This window comes from Humulus lupulus, chromosome 5 (genome assembly GCF_963169125.1).
Source record: "Humulus lupulus chromosome 5, drHumLupu1.1, whole genome shotgun sequence".
Taxonomy (NCBI): domain Eukaryota; kingdom Viridiplantae; phylum Streptophyta; class Magnoliopsida; order Rosales; family Cannabaceae; genus Humulus; species Humulus lupulus.
The window spans coordinates 93447116-93459875 of NC_084797.1; positions in this window are offsets into that span (position 1 = coordinate 93447116).

Genomic DNA, 12760 nt, shown 5'->3' on the forward strand with positions numbered 1-12760 from the left:
CTTGGTTATCCAAGGCGTTACAATAACCTGGATAACACGCATCCCGGTATGGGAGCTAATAACTAGCTTCCCAATAACCTAGCAATAAGGGATCCAACCCAGGAACGACTTGCACTGATGGAAGAGCAAATGAGACTCCTCCTAACAGATAAGAATAAGGAGGATTATGATTCTGATGATGAGCTCAAGCCTTTTGCTCCACACATTGCCGCAACCCCTTACCCGTAGGGGTTCAAGATGCCAAATATGGCAACGTACAATGGAACTACTAATCCGTCTAACCAATGCAAGACTTTTAACATCCTGATGTGAGCCCATAATGTGGGTATTGACCTTTGATGTGTTCTATTCCCAGCAACCTTGATAGGCGCGGAAAAATGTGGTTTGATAAGTTTAAGAGACATTTTATTACCTCCTGGAATCAACTATCTTCAAACCTCAAGAAACAGTTCTGGGCTACTAAGGAAAAAAGAATTGAAGCCAACTCATTGGCAAATATAAAGCAACAATCGGGTGAGTCTCTCAAGGCTTACATAAACCGGTTCACCAATATTGCAGCTTGGGATAGAGATGCTGACAACAGTGCCAAGCTCATAGCAATGCGAGCTAGAATTATCGCAGGAGGAGAATTATGGAAAATCTCCAAAGAAAATGAGTAAAGAACACAGATGAATTTATGTCTCGAGCTCAAGAATGGATTAACCTTGAGGAGGCAGAATCAGTAATGGCAGAAACGAGCAATGTTCGCATTCGGCCCACTGGGACAGTAACCAACTGTAGCACCAGCTCAGCCAATTATCAACAACAACCAGGCAGGTAACAACAAATGTTAGGGGAATAATGAGGGTGACCAGACAGGAGCTAAGAAGAATAAAGCTGGAGATAAGTATGTCTCAATTTTCACTGTGTATACTAACTTAATGGATACACGAGAAAATATATACCTAGCTAATTCTGCTCGCCTCCCTTGGAAAAAGCCCGAGCCCATGAAGAATCAACGGGCTAAAAGAGATCCAACAAATTTTTTGTCGTTTACCCAACGATATCGGTCACACTGTAGATGATTGTCGCTAATTGAAAGACGAGATCGAGACATTGATTCGAGCTAAGTCGTTAGCACAATATCCTCGAAATCAAGTAGCTCCCAACTTGCAGGTCGTACCAAATCAACGACCAGTTCCAGGAAATCAGCCAAACCCCCTGTGGCTCCACCAACTCCAGAAAACATACTTCTTCCACCTCTAGTGGAATGAAGAGATATTACAATGATATCAGATGGACCCATCTGGCAGGAACGAGCAGTGGGGCTCATACAAGATATGTATAGGAGCTGAAGACCCATGATGGCTCAGTGTACACTCCCGAGCAACAAATGCCTAATTAGCAAAAGATGGATAAACATCCGATCATTTTTACGGGAGAGGATACCAGCCACGTCCAATTTCTGCTCAATGATCTGCTTGTGTTAACTATTCAGCTTGCTAACAGAAGGGTCTGAACAATTCGAATAGAAAGTGGGAGCTCAGTAATTGTGCTATTTAGATCCACTTTGGGAAAAATGGAACTCTCGGTCAAGGACCTAAAAGCTTTTTCAACTACTATCTATGGATTTTCAGGCGAAGGACTGGCAGCGATTGGAATTATAGAGCTCGTGGTGACCACTGGAGATGAGAATCGAACCACGACCAAGATGCTCAAGTTTGTCATCATAGACTACCCAATAGCATACAATGCCATCTTAGGTCGACCTGCTTTGATCATCTTTGAATCAATCAATTATATTTGCCATTTGGTCATGAAATTTCCCACAATACGGCAATGTGTATGGTCAGGGGAGATCAGCTAGCTGCCAGAGAATGCTATAGCATCTCAACGAAGGAAAAAATGCAGCTTGGGTAGTAAGCAATAGTGATCATTGAATAAGCAAAAGAGCTTCAATTAATTGAGATTGAGGTTACTGAACTTAAGGAGATTGATCTACGAATAAGCGAGGACAAGTCGAAGCTTCAAGCTCTCAAGGAAGTGGAAGAAGTAATCCTCGGTAAGAAAGCCACTTCCAAAGTTGTAAAGATTGGAAGAAATCTTAGCACAGAACAGAAGAAAAATATAATCGAGTATTTAAGAAAAAAATCTCGATGTCTTTGCATGGTCACATTCCGACATGGTTGGCATTAGTCCCGAGGTAATAATGCACACCTTGGATTTGGACAAGGATATACCAGCCAAGCAATAGAAGAGAAGGTTACTTGAAAATGATAGAGGAGAAGCATCGGAGGAGAAAGTAGCTCGCTTCCTGAAATGTGGGTTCATCAGGGAAGCAAAATATCTGACTTGGATAGTTAACCTTGTTCTGGTCTCTAAAACTAATGACAAGTGGAGACCCTGCATCAATTTCTTTGACCTCAACAAAGCATGCCCAAATGATTGTTTTCCTTTGCCAAGAATTGATCAGCTAGTAGATGACACAACCAGCCATGAGCTCATGTCATTCATGGACGCGTACTCTATTAGGATTAATGCCCTAAAAGTGTAATGCCCCAAATTCTCTGGCTTGGTGCCTTGATTAGCGTGTCGGGAGGGCAATAATTGATTTAATTGTATTATTATGTGAATAATCGTGATATATGTGCATCATTATTTGATTGCTTGAGTTATGATATGATACGACTAGATATGCATGTTTAGGTGTATTAAATATGCATGTGGGCCCGTTCTGGTTAACAATAGGCATATTTATCATTTTGGCATGTTAGGGGCATAAATGTAATTATGTGTGGGTTACGATTGAGACCACATCATTATGTGGGTATATTCACAATGTTGGGCTCGAGGCGGTCCTAGTGAGCGGATTAGCGGAATAGTCACAACGGGGTCAAATACCCGGCTCGGGGTGAGCCTAGGGGTATTTTGGGAACGTAGTGTGTATTTGAGGTTGATTAGGTAATAGGTAGTCATTTAGCGGTTATTTGGGTACGCCGGGATTAATTGGGGATTTATAGGACTACTAGAGGAATTAGTGGGAATGTGGCAAATGGAAAGTTTGCCCTTGGAGGTATTAAAGGGCTAATAGTTGACCTAGGGGCATTTTAGTCTTTTGAAAATGGATAGACTCAACCATTAGGACTCTGTAGAAGGAAGACAGGAGGAACCAAAATCTCAGCTCCCTCACTTTCTCTCTCTCGTGTAACCCCCTCTCTCTAAGGCTTTGGAAGTTTATTTTTGGAGAGGAAGAAGCTTGAAGATTGGGGATTGAAGCTAGGATTAAGTGGAACAACTCAGGGGGATCGAAATTCTTAGTGGAGGTAAGGTTTTCACTCTGATTTTGGTGGATTTTTTGCTGTAGTTTAAGGGTTTTATTGAGGTTTAAACCTTAGTCTGATTTTGGGTTGTGGTGAGAGTATGGGGTAGTTTCTAGGGTAATTAAGATGCCCATGTTGTGTTGATATGAATTCTAGACGTAATTCTGGGTTTTGGTATTGATTAGGATGAATTTTAGTGAAATTGGCTTGAGAAAACGTAGCGAAGTTTTGGGTTTCGAGCTCGAGTCGCGGCGTTGTTCTTCAAGCGCCACAGCCCGTGTGCGTGGAAGGGGCTTGGTGATTCTCTGAAATCGCCCAAGCACCGCTATGCAGGTTAGGGCGCTTCGCGACCCGTGTCCCCAGAAGAGAGCCTTGGGCTCTCTGACTTGTAGCGCGCTGCAACAATATGGGCTGGGTCGCGGCTCTAATTAAAGAAAATAGCCAAAACATATTTTTAAGCTTGGTTGCTCAACCTTAAGGGCTCGGGAAGGATTCTACTACCCGGATTAGTAAAATTCGTGGTCTCAGAGGCTAGTATATTATTTCAAAGTTGTTAATCGGTTTAGATCGTGATGGTTATTTATTATTACGCTGTGACTAGATTTTACTGCTATGGCTCAAGATTAGGGATCGTGCTTGGGATTGCCTTGTACTGTCAGCTCGGGACTCAAGGTAAGAAAACTATTTGTGCCCGTAGAGCAGGGCATGGCCCGATTATATGTGCTTAGTGTTATGTGTGAATGTCTGTAATTGTTATGTCATGTATATGTTTATGACGGATCGGTAAGGGTCGGAAAGACAATAAGCATGTTGAATGTAGGCCGCCATGGCATGGTCATCTAGGGTGTTGTTCTCACCCGCTCGGTTAGGATCGTGAACGTGGTGCTTGGTAACGCACCTAGATCGACTTAGGGCGCTGAAGTGAATTGTCTGTTGTGTTTCTTTAGTTATGCATTTATTGAAATGAAAGTTTATATGCTATGTTTGTGGAGTTTTCTTACTGGGTCTTGGCTCACGGATGCTCTATGGTGCAGGTAAAGGCAAGGGAAAGGTCGACCAAGCATGAGTTGGAGGGCATGGAGCGGTGCGTACATGTTTGGCCTACCTAGTCGCCACGACTGGGGTAGTTTTGAGGAACGTTGTGTAAATGACCGATTTTTGTCGCCTAGGTCAATTGTATAAAGACTTTTGAGTTGTAAATATGTCTTAAACAACATTTTGGGATCCCATGTAACTTTTCTATAATTTTAATGGATGTTTAAACCTTTTTATGGAAATTTTATTAAATGAGTCTTTATTTTAACTTAATCACACTTTTTGGTCTAAAACCTCAATTAGCGAGTTAATTGTACATTTTAAAATCACATGGTAACGACTCTAGGGTAGTAGGGCATTACAAAAAGCATGTAAAGACATTTTATTGAATTAAATAAAAAGAGTAATTTTATTATATTTGAATATTATAATTATTGTTTGAATTAATTATATGATAATATCAAGAAAATTCCTTATTCATTCATGAGAATATGATCTTGGATTAGTACAAGAGAATTAAGATCATATATAATGAATAAAATAGTCAGTAACATATTAAATTAAGGAATCTTTACTGAATGGTTACTAGTGCGGTTTGCTAAGTTGTAACGACCTAAAATTGTTAATAGGATTTAGCTCCTTGATTAGCGTGTCGGGAGGGCATAATTGGTTTATATGTGTGCTTAATTGGTTAAATGCGTGACTATGTGGCATGCATGATTAATATGATTATGTGAGTATGTTGTATGCATGTTTATGAGTATTAAATATGCATGTGGGCCCTTTATTATTCATGAGAGCATATTTGTAATTTTGGCCCGTTGAGGGCATAAATGTGATTATATGTGATAAATAGTTGAGACCACATTATTATGTGGATATATTTGTAGTATATGGTTCGAGACGGTCCTAGTGCGCGGATAAGCGAAATAGTCACAGCGGGGTTTAATATCCGGCTCGGGGGGAAACCTAGGGGTATTTTCGGAATTTAGAGAATATTTTGGGATTTATTAGATAATGAATTAGTATTTGGTAATTAATTTGACACGACTGGATTAATTGGTAAATGTTAGGAACACTTGAGGAATTAGCGGGAATCGGGAAAAGACTATTTTAACCTTAAAACAAATTCAAGGGCTAAGTAATTCAAAGGGGGTAGTTTGGTCTTTTTGATTTAAGAGATTAACTCAAGGGTAAGTCTAGACTTAGCCAGAAAATTACCCAAGTGTTATGAATTCTCAGCCTACTCTCTCTCCCTTATACACATACACTCTTTTTATCTCTCTTTCTCATTGTGCCTTGGAGCTTGAAGAAGGAAAAAAACTCAGGAGGTGGGGCTGGGAATTCAGCTGTGAGAACCTAGGAGATCAAGCTATGGCTGGGATATAAGGATGGGAATTCTGAGCTTGAATTTGAGTTTGGATGCAAGTTTGAGATGGAAATTTGAGTTTAGGCTTGTGGAGAAACACTGAGAGAAGTTGGTTTTTCTGGGTTTAAAGGCTCGGGTCGCGGCCCTGTTCTTCAAGCTCCGCGACCCGCCTGAGTTTTGGAGGATAGGAGCCTCTATTCGCCAGGCGCGTTGCGACTCAGAGGGGTGCAATTCGCGGCCCGTGTCCTCCATCAGGGAGGACTGGGCCTCTATCTAAGGGACGGGTCGCGACCCTTAGGGGCAAGTCGCGGCCCTAAATGGGGAATTAAGGGAAAATAAGGTTTTAGGCTCAGAGAGGCTCGGGGATTCTAACCTAGGCGCTCAAGATGAATTCTACTACCCGATTTAGTATAATTCGAGGCCCCAGAGGCTAATATTTGTTCCCTATGTATTTATTTGGATTAGAAATTGATAGCTAGCCATTGTTGTTGTGACTAGGGTCATCGCTAAGGCTCACGGTTAAGGATCGTGCTCATGACCGTTCTTGATTCTCCGCTCGGGATTCGAGGTAAGAAAACTGCACCCTTGTGTGGTTGTGAACGGGATTGAGGTTCCCAATATTTGAGTATGTGTACTGTATGATTGTGCGATTGTTATGTTATACGAGAATGAACGACCTAAGGGTGCCAAGGATGATGATAAGCGTGCTGAACGCAACTCGGCCTAAGCGTGCCAACCCTGAACATTTGTGTAACTGGCTAAGATATGAACTTGAGATTATATGTTTACCATTGGTTAGTTTGATGCTCGTATTCTGTTATATAATTGAACTGGTTGAGTTAAGATTGATTGAATACTACTGTTGCTATATGTGCTTGCTGTTTATGGTTTTCTTGCTGGGCCTTGGCTCACGGGTGCTACGTGGTGCAGGTAAGGGCAAAGGGAAGCTGGACCAACCATAAGTTGGAGAGCTCTAGGGGCGAAGTGTACATAGTCAGCTGCTCGACCGCCATGGCCGAGGGATAGTTAGAGGGACAAAGCTCTAAAACTTGTGTTTTGCCATTAGTCTGGCTTTTGTTGTATTTACTTTTGGGGATTGTAAATTACCACTCATACCCATTTTTTGGGATCCCATGTATCAAACGTCTATTTTATTGAAAATTAACTGTTTATGATCAAAATCTTTTAACCTTAACTTGATGGTTGACCTTAGGATCACATTTTGTTCAAACAACTTGATTAGCAAGTCTTGCACTATTTTAAAATACACAGTGTAATGGTCTTGGTTACTCAGAGATCTACATAAGCATACGGAATGCAAGTGATCTAGATTCTTAGTAAATGTGTTGTATATAATAGAGATTAAATATGACATGACCGATAAGAATTTATTATCTTTATAAACTTTTCGTTTGACATAAAGATTTGACTCATGAACTCATGTTTGTGTTTATTGGATCTTTTGATTCACTCATTAAGGTTTCTTTGTATAATGAGGCTAATGACTTTTGTTTTGGAGATTCAATATCATGAATGGCTGAGAACATGAATTACAATAATGGAATCCATACTTTCCTAACGGATCGAATATTTGTTTTCTTAAGGGTTAATTCTAGAACTGAATAGTTATTGAGCTCAAATCTATAATTTGATTATAGATTAATTATTTGCTAGTGAATTAATGGTACTTAAGGATCAATAGGTAATTATAAGGGTAAAACGGTAATCTTGAACAGCTCTAATTAACGAACCAATAAATGGAGGACAGAACTACATTTATTGATTATATCAATGGACTACAAGAGAAAATTATATAAATATAATTCTATAAATACTTAGAATGCAATTCCATATTTATTGTGGAGTAATCATGGAATTAATAAATAAGATTATTAGAGTAAAGCGTTTAATTAATAATCTGGTTTATTGGAGCTTCGTATTATAGGTCCATGGTCCACATATCACCCATGTCCTACAGTGTCAAGGGTGTTATCCAAAAAGCAGGCATGGGTGACGTGGCAAGCGTTTTTAACACGTGGCAGAAATTCTGTTCGACCATCGACCAGTGAGGTTCCCCTGGCGTAACATTCGGATTTTATATATGACCAGCCTGGTCGTACACTCCATATATTTTGAGATAATCTTGTATAATTGTAATCATATCCGAGATTATCTCCCATGATCCACGATGATCCGATTATTTAGGAAAGAATATCTGTAACTAATTCGTGTAATCCTCCTTGAGCCTATAAATAGAGAGGAATAGCTCAAGGAAGGGACTTTTTGGTTGATTTAAATTTATACTTACAAGAGAATTAGAGCTATCATCTTACAATTGTATTATTCATCTCTCTCAAGTCTGTGAAACTCAGAGAACCCTAGTTCTTTGATCACTCCTTTGAGAACTAATATCAATAATAGCTTAAGTGGACGTAGGCCATTACCATTTTGTGGGGCCGAACCACTATAATTCGTTGTGTCCTTTACTGTTTTTCCATTAGATCTATTTCAACACCTTCATTCACATCAAGCGTTTGACTCCGTGTCAGTTGACCAAATCAAGGGTCAACATTTCGGTGCTTTCATTGAGAGCATGAGACGAGATTGTCGAAGCATTAATGGCAAAAACAACAAAGAAGACTGGGCAGGCGGCTGGCGCTGCACCATCTCAACCTCCTCCTCCTCCTCCTGACATGGCTGAAAATGAGCCACACTTGGAATTTGATGAGGAGGAACTGGACTCCGAAACACTGAGAAATACCCTCTTCCTGGGTGCTGTACAAGTCGAAAAATTTTGCGGAGGCCATTTCTGCAGAAAGATATAAATATGCAGACAGTAAGCCAAAAATAAATGACAAGTTATGGCACATCAGAAAAGAGATAAAGAAAATTACAAAGACTAATACCCGAGCTATTACTACTTGTCGCTACACTATTGACTCTACTAGTCATACACTCACTCTCTGGCACGAAGAAGTCTGGCCCTAGATTTGGAGTATATGTAAAATTTCCGTCCCCGTCAAATAAATGACAGGGAATTGGCAAGTTATCTAAAAGTGAAATAACAATACTGTTTTTGTCGAAAGACTCGTCTAAGTCTACGACAGTCTCAACTGCCTTTTGTTTTCCCTTCCCTTGAGGGGCAGAAGGCCTTTCTGCTGAGGGAGTGCCAGTGGGTTCCCTGATTGTAACCCCAGTTGGTCTCCGTCGAGGAGGAGACGCTGGAGGTTGCTGCTCGGGATTCCCCTCGGCAGTGGCACTAACTGCCGCGGGTTCCCTCATATCCTGTTGAGGGGCCAGGAGGCCAGACAACCTCAAGTTATCCTCGGTGACCAGAGACTTGACGCTCTTCTCAGCATCCGTCATTCTGGCCAGCGTGTTGGACCTCAACACCATGTCAGGTGTCGTGTCGGGTCTGGTCGCAGCCATGGGCCTGAAAGTCACAATATGTTTCAGAAAAGTATAAGGAAAATTACTAAGTAAAAATAGCGACTAGTAAAAAAGGGCATTTACCTCCTCGAGCAAAGGCCAGGTTATTTGCAGCCATGTCAGGCGTGAAGAAATACTCCTGACTGTATTTCTCCACGTTGGAGATGTGGGTGGTGTCACTCAGGAATGTTCGGCTCGTCTCCTGGTGGCAAAAATGAAAAAACCCCGTCCTGGACTATTGGGGGTTGGACTTAAGGTCAAAAAGGTAATTGACCTCATGAGGAGTAGGCTCCCGCCATTTTTTAAGTTTATAAAGGATGTAGAGTGCAGCAAGCATTCTATATCCGTTGGGAGTAATTTGGAAGGGGGCGAAACCAAAGTAGTTCGCCACCCCCTGATAGAATGGATGAAGAGGAAGGGTAGCCCTCGCCTCTATGTGATACCTCGACCAGGCGCTGTAAATGCCTCCAGGCAAATTAGCCCTCTCATCCGCAGTGGGGATCTTGAGATTTACCCCAGTGAGGGGATACTTCTTGAGATAATTGGCAAGCATCCTGGGGGTTACTTGGCTAAGTGGAGAAAGATACCACTCGACATCAGGAAGAATTGAATGCCGAGGGCGAGCCCTAACCTAGATGCGAGGGTCTGGGACAATGTTTTCTCGACCACTGGTCGAGGGAACCCCAGCCTGCGAATCAGGCTGAGCTGGAGAATTTAAAGTGTGGTCAGGCTTTTGTTTCTTTTGGCCAGTCGATTTGGAACGAGCCATTCTGGTTGGAGATGGTTGAGGTCTGGAAGAAGAGAGTCTAGAAAAAGGAATCTCGTGAACACGCTGAGCAGGCTGTTCTTCACCTTCAAGCAGTTGCGCAAGGAGATCGTCTTCGATCGGCCTCTCACCTCCCCACAAATCTGGCATTAAAATCTGCGGACATAAAAATGGGGAGGTGAGGATGGAGAGTCTAGAAAATTGGTTAGAATAACGCTGGTCGTGTATAAAAGTCAAACTTTTATACAACAGCATTCTAGCAAAAAACTAATTTTTTCATGCGAACAGTTTGAAAAACAGATAATAAAAGTAAAAGTAAAAAGTTTTTTCTGAAAAAGCTTTTTCAACTCCAGGTAGGGCGGGAAAAACTCAGTTTTTCAACTAGCATAAAAATCGAACTTTTACTTCGATTTTACGTCCTAAATTTATGATCTCGACTATCAAACTGATTCACAACTCCTAAATGGCAAAGATACACCATCCTGTCTAGCATCACTCGATAAACCCCCTATTTTTCATGCATTTCTACCCAAGAACGTAGACAATATCGGAACTTAAAAGCTAACTTACATCGGCATGCACAACGAAAGTAAATAGCAGAAAAGTTCTGAAACTTACCGAAGCGAAGATTATGAAGCTTTGAAGAAATTCCGAGCGTAGGCGAACGAACGGCTGGTTCTTGGAACGTCGAAAGATGATCTTCAGAGAAAGTAGAGGTTCTGAATTAGGGTTTCTTGATAGAGAAATAACTTGCGTAAAAAGAAAAAGGAAGCTCTGGGGAGGCTATATATATTTTGTCTGTGGCGTGAAAAAAGAGGTAATCATCAGTTTCCTCTTTTCAAAGCATGGGGAAGAGTGATGGCCATCAATGGATTGCTTGGGAACCGGAAAGCCGTGATTAGACAGGGGTAGGTTGTTTTTTCCAAGAAGGCACGAACTACTCTAACAGATTTGGTGGGGTAATCGAAGAGTCGTTTTCCTTAAAGTTCATTTATTGTTGGTCGTAATAAATAAACTTGGGGGGCAAATGTTATCCAAAAAGCAGGCATGGGTGATGTGGCAAGCATTTTTAACACGTGGCTGACACCTGGCAGAAGTTCTGTTCGACCATCGACCAGTGAGGTTCCCTTGACGTAACATTCGGATTTTATATACGATCAGCTTGGTCGTACACTCCATATATTTTGAGATAATCTTGTACAATTGTAATCATATCTGAGATTATCTCCCATGATCCACGATGATCTGATTATTTAGGAAAGAATATCTGTAACTAATTCGTGTAATCCTCCTTGAGCCTATAAATAGAGAGAAATAGCTCAAGGAATGGACTTTTTGGCTGATTTAAATTTATACTTACAAGAGAATTAGAGCTATCATCTTACGATTGTATTATTCATCTCTCTCAAGTCTGTGAAACTCAGAGAACCCTAGTTCTTTGATCACTCCTTTGAGAACTAATATCAATAATAGCTTAAGTGGACGTAGGTCATTACCATTTTGTGGGGCCGAACCACAATAATTTGTTGTGTCCTTTACTGTTTTTCTATTAGATCTATTTCAACACCTTCATTCACATCAAGCGTTTGACTCCGTGTCAGTTGACCAAATCGAGGGTCAACAAAGGGTAAGATGTCAAAATAAAGATTTGTAAAGAGAATGACTTAATTGCAAATGAATTAATTTTCCAGGGCAATAAAATAATTATGTGATAGTTATGAGAAATTGATTAATTATGAGTTAATTAATTATTTAACTATATAGTTTTTATTTTGAAAAACTATTGGTTAAAATAAATATTAATCTTGATTGGATTAATATATAAAGAGAGATTAATAATTATCTTATTTAGAATAAGATATTTATTTATTTATTTAAAACTGATTTTTAAGAAAAAAATAATTTTGAATTAACTAATATTTATTTTTGGGATAAATATATTATCCTAAATTATATAAATAAATGAGAAAATTAGGGATGACCCTAATAGTGTGGTTGACACACTCATTGTATAGTGAGTGTGGCGCCACGCACGAGGATTTCCTATCCATGTGATTTGAATTTTGAATTTCAAATAATTTATTTTATTTAATTATTCTTTTTTAAATATGATTAAAATTAAATAATTAAATAAGGTTATAACTAATTAGTTTTATTTTAATAAAATAAATATTAATTAAATTAGTTAATTATCTTTATAAACTTGAAAAGAAGCGACACTTTTAAACCTAAAAACTATTCAATTCCTCTTCTGTCTACCAAACCTCTCTAGATCTCATGTGTTAAATACATCTAGAGAGTCATAAATCAACCTTTTGAATCCTACGTGCCCACACACGTCCTTGTGTGTTTGGGGATTGGTTTGGAAGACCAAGGTGTGAGCTTTCAGAACTTGGATAGGAAGATCATTGATTTTATACAAAAAGATTCGAGAAGACTTGATAGGCTACAAGAGGTAATCTATAATCTGATTGTATGTGATATAATATATAATATATATATATGTGTGTATGATCTTGACTGGTATTAATAATTATAGAAAACGGCTCATTCCCTGTTGCGTATCTTTGATTTGCTCTTTTAATACCAACATATTTGGATATAACCAGATCGCGATGAATCTTGCTAACCAAGAGCATACGAGTTTTATGACTGAGCATAACGTGTATTGCTACAATGTTATGCCCTTCAGGCTGAAGAATGCCAGAGTTATGTGGCCAACCTAGAGGAATGTTTCACCGTGCTGAGGAAGTATAACATGAAGCTAAACCCTCAGAAGTACACTTTTGGAGTCTCGTCGAGGAAATTTTTAGGCTTCATTATAAATTCAAGGGGGATCGAAGCTAATCCAGAAAAGATCAA